The sequence below is a fragment of the Hibiscus syriacus genome, unplaced genomic scaffold (assembly GCF_006381635.1).
Source record: "Hibiscus syriacus cultivar Baekdansim isolate YM2019G1 unplaced genomic scaffold, ASM638163v2 tig00111166_pilon, whole genome shotgun sequence".
NCBI lineage: Eukaryota > Viridiplantae > Streptophyta > Magnoliopsida > Malvales > Malvaceae > Hibiscus > Hibiscus syriacus.
Window position 1 is genome coordinate 2,373,994 of NW_024063008.1, and position 4,433 is coordinate 2,378,426.

Genomic DNA, 4,433 nt, shown 5'->3' on the forward strand with positions numbered 1-4,433 from the left:
TTATCTTGTGTAATTTAACGACGCTTTACAGTGTTGTAGAATTTAAAAAAAAAAAAACTTTATGATCGTGAATAGAAAAATTATTTTCATAAAGAAATACATAAAAAGATTAAATGTATGGAAACGTCACATACAAACCCAATACATTTATTTTAATCATTTTTAAGTAGATTATAGTCGCATTATGTATGATATGCTATTTTCACTTAATATAAAAATATATTTAAATTATATCCTTTTTTTTATATAAATGTCTAAATTTTTTCTATCAATATATATACAAATTTTATCATCTTAAGTATCTAATCCGTAAGATCATTAAAAAAAAGTATGATATCTAATACGCGTTATATTTATAAAATTTTAAATTTTTTATTCAATAAAACCTTAAAATTTGGATATTTAAAAAAATATCCAAAAAACTTTCTTAAATCTACAAAAATTCAAAACCCAAACATCAATTGCTGTCGTCGCTGCTCTAATTGCCCCATGGACGAACATCCACTCCAATTGTTATCGCCCCAATCCCTTTGGTCAACCGTAACAGTCGACCACTTTACTACTTTTAACTTCTGATTTGGGAAAGGGAGGGACAACGCAAGGATGATGAGGGGAATTAGTTTTTTTTTTCTAAAAAAAAGAAATATTTTTTAAATAAATTTTTTAATTTAGAAGTAAAAATTTTAAAAAAATATAAACACAACACGAATTAAATAATATTTTTTAACGTCTATTACTTTAAAACATTAGATATCTATACTGATAAAAAATGACATCTAAATCATAAAATTTAGAATTTTTAATATTAAGCCTATGCTTTATTATATATCCAACATTTGCATTCCGTTACGTCCAAAAATTTAATGTGTTGACACCGATCCAAATCCACTTTCTGGGGTTCATAAGCTCCGGTGACAAAGTCAAACAGACTCTCAATCAAGCAAATTCGAGCTAAGCCGGAGGACCGTATCGTCAGACAAGCGATGCTCGGAGAAAGTTCATTCACTTAGTAGAAAGTGGAAAGGAAGAAACAATGACAAGTAAAAGGTCATATCAGCATCACCAAATGCCATGTCGGGTAAAGTCGAGGGGAAGGCTTAAATTTTTTGGGTCGGGGCAGCTAAAAAAGCACCCCGCCCCACCCGGTGACCATCCCCAAACACAGTCGAGTCCATTTTGGTTTTGGCCACCTAAGCTTTTTACCTAAATTCAGTAAGAGAGCTCAAAGCTGGCAGACGGAGTACTGATCCCACGTGAGACCCAAAATGTTGCAAAAGAATTCATTTTACTGAATGCTAAATTCAGACGGGTCCACATCTGTTTTCCTCTAAAACAAAACAAAACAAAAAAATCCTGTATATATACACACCAAACAGATCATCAACCAGATGTACAGCAAAAAAGAAGAAAAGGTACAAGAAAAAGAGGAATAGTCCGATTAATGCCCCAAATTTCACAAAACTACTTTCATCAGAATGCCAGATCATGCATGTAACACACCACTGAAAGATACAACTGCATCATCCATTGAATCAACGTTGATGACCTAAGGAATAACATTAGTGAGAGAGACAGACATCCCCAGTTTCACCTTCCACCCATGTTCCTAATTTCAACGATCAACAACAATCATCAATCATGAAAATAAAAATGCCCCTAGGAGTCCAGAAGAACCACAATCAAAAGCAGGACTCATATTTGAAAAACCACAATCAAAAGCTATAGAATAAAATAAAACGGAACTATCTGCTCATGTTAAAAAGACAAGTAAACTACGGAAAGGGAGAATGAAAGGGGCACACTTGGTGGAGTAGAGTGACTAAAACTTGTAGGCTATACCTAAATATTAAGTCAATATGGCTTGCATTTAATAGTTAGCTACAATTAACAAAACCGTGCTGAGTAGCTAACCACAAACAAGCCATGCTCTTTGCAAAGTCAAGCTCAAGATTCATATGCATACAATTTGAAATAGAGGAAATTAAAACTAGTTTGCTGATATACTTTGTTCAAACTGTTTTAGTATAAGATCGATCCTCTTTAACAAACTTCATATTCCTCCCTTTCCAGAACTAGTCCTGCAATCACAAAATTGTTTACATGAACACCTAGATTGGAAAGTTGGTTTATTCCAGACAATCATCTCTTTTCAATTATGCAAGGTCAACCAAAAACTATGAAAATTATCAAAATAGTACACAACTCTCAGAATCTTGAGGCAAATCGAACATAAAATTAACTAATTTAATCTCTGATATCCACAAATAACGATCAGTTTCACTACATCATCAAGCACAAATGTTAGCCATCAGTAAATGATGAGTTACCTTCTGAACAAAAATGAAGGCAAGAATTGAATGACTGAGCTGATATAGGGAAGTAAAAAATAAGACAAATGCCCACTGTCAATATCAAGGAACAGCCCAAAAGCTTCCATGCAGCTAAAAAAGCATAAAGCACAAAATAGCTTGAGGTCTATCTTGAGCCTGAATACATACTCGACAGCATCCCTTGATCATTCACACAGAATCAGTAAACGAACTGAGAGCTCCCTTCTCGCACTGGCTAACTGTTAATCGAAGGACTTCATCACCAGTATTGTTTACCTTGCAACATAACCGACGCGGCACCTGCCAGAGTACATTGAAACCATCATGAGAGTGGAAAGACCTTAAACTACAAAAGGGGAATAACTTAGGAAAACACATATGAGAACATGACGCACCAGATGCCAATTCTCTCCAAGAGGATACCCCAAAACCTGGATGTTCTGAACATATTGCAACGGAGGGGAATGCGGAAAGCAGAAAACCTTTCTTTTCAGATCATTTTTGGCTTTGGCCCGGGCATAAGAACCCAATGTAGCATTGCCATCTTTCATTACATCTTTGAGAAAAAACAGAACTGGCTTTTTGCAAACAGATTTGAATGATTTCCTAGTGTCGTGATCAAATTCTTGCGGATTTCCTAATTTATTCCAGGCAACATAGGTATGCTCTGAACGTTCTAACTCACGAGGTAGCACAATATTTGGGAACACTTGAACAACATAACCAAGTGAAACTGAAAAGGTGAGATGTCGTTCATGATCATAACAGATTGATCGTTGCAGAAAGCTCCTGGGTTCAATTTTCATAGCTTTTGTAAAAAGTTTTAAACTGCCCAACCTACTCAATCCGGGATAAAATGGATCCACATATTCAACATGGTGAATTGAAACGAATGGTGCAATTGGATGAGAAGATAAAAGGCCATGCGCATTTCCTCTAATATCCCACTATCAAAACAAAAATTCAATGAGTTTACCATATTTAACTATATCAATTAGCAGAATTTCTAATATTTTATTGTCTGATTACCTGGTGAAAACCATGTTCTCTAGTTAGAGGAACACCGAGTTCAGTGATGCAAGCGTGTAGACGATCATCGCTTCCATAAAGCTTCGGGTACCTCTCAATGCAATCGTCATGAAAATTAGAGAGAGCCTCTGCAAGAGGATAACTGATGGCGATTCCGCCACCACCAAATGCCATGGAGTGGCTGAAGTATGCATTGGCGGAGTGACTTTCTGAGGGTGTTCCGATGTACATCATCTCGGAATGATCGTATTTGTTCAAGATCGCCACCAGATTGTCGACATTGAAAACAGTTGTCGTCGTCTCCTAAAACAAACCAGCGGACGTCGGGCAGACAGAGACTAAAGGATTCCGTTAAAATGCGGGAGATTCGGAGTCCGGAGGGGTGACCCGTTGGGTTAGTGTAACGGAAACCAGAGATGTCCTCAGAAACCATGATCGGTGGAAGCGAATCGTCCGTTTCTTCAGGTCGAACCTGCTCTTCTAACCAGACGTGACCTCGCATTTCCAAAGGTCGCCACCATAGCCGAACTATCTCTTTCCGTTGCTTCCATAGATGGGAGGATCCTGCTATACCGAAAACGATGTCGTTTACCGAAAGCTCTCGTTTTCGATTTCCACGCTCCGAGAGGCTGCGGTTACGAAGAGAGGCTTGCGGCGATTCAAACCGAGGAGAAAGAGGAGGAATCGGCAGCCGATTGGGAGAAGAGGACCAAGGAATGGAACCGGAGAGTGAATGAGGGCTACCTTCCCAGTACTTGAAACGACGCCAACGATGAGTGGTGGTGGTGCTGGAGAAAACAAGAGAGAGCCAGGCAATAGTGGAGAAAACGAAGGCGGCCACCGCAACGAAGGCAGTACCCGTACGGCTTTGACGCCAACGACGACATCGGGTCTTAGGGAGTCGTGAAGATCGGTCATTATGGCAAGGCAGCATCATGAAGTAGAGTGACCCCACCCTCAACGCTCATTTCTGCCGCCGCCTCTTGATCAAAACGGCAAGATTAGAAGAAGAGCAAAAGCGTTCACTTAGTTGAAGGGTTTCAAGATTTGGTAAAAAAAAGAAACTTGCAGACT

General features: G+C 38.4%; 1 pseudogene; it reads right to left on the reverse strand.

Moving 5' to 3' along the window:
* Positions 1–2,216: 2,216 nt before the first annotated feature.
* LOC120155181 lies at positions 2,217–4,433 on the reverse strand (annotated as a pseudogene).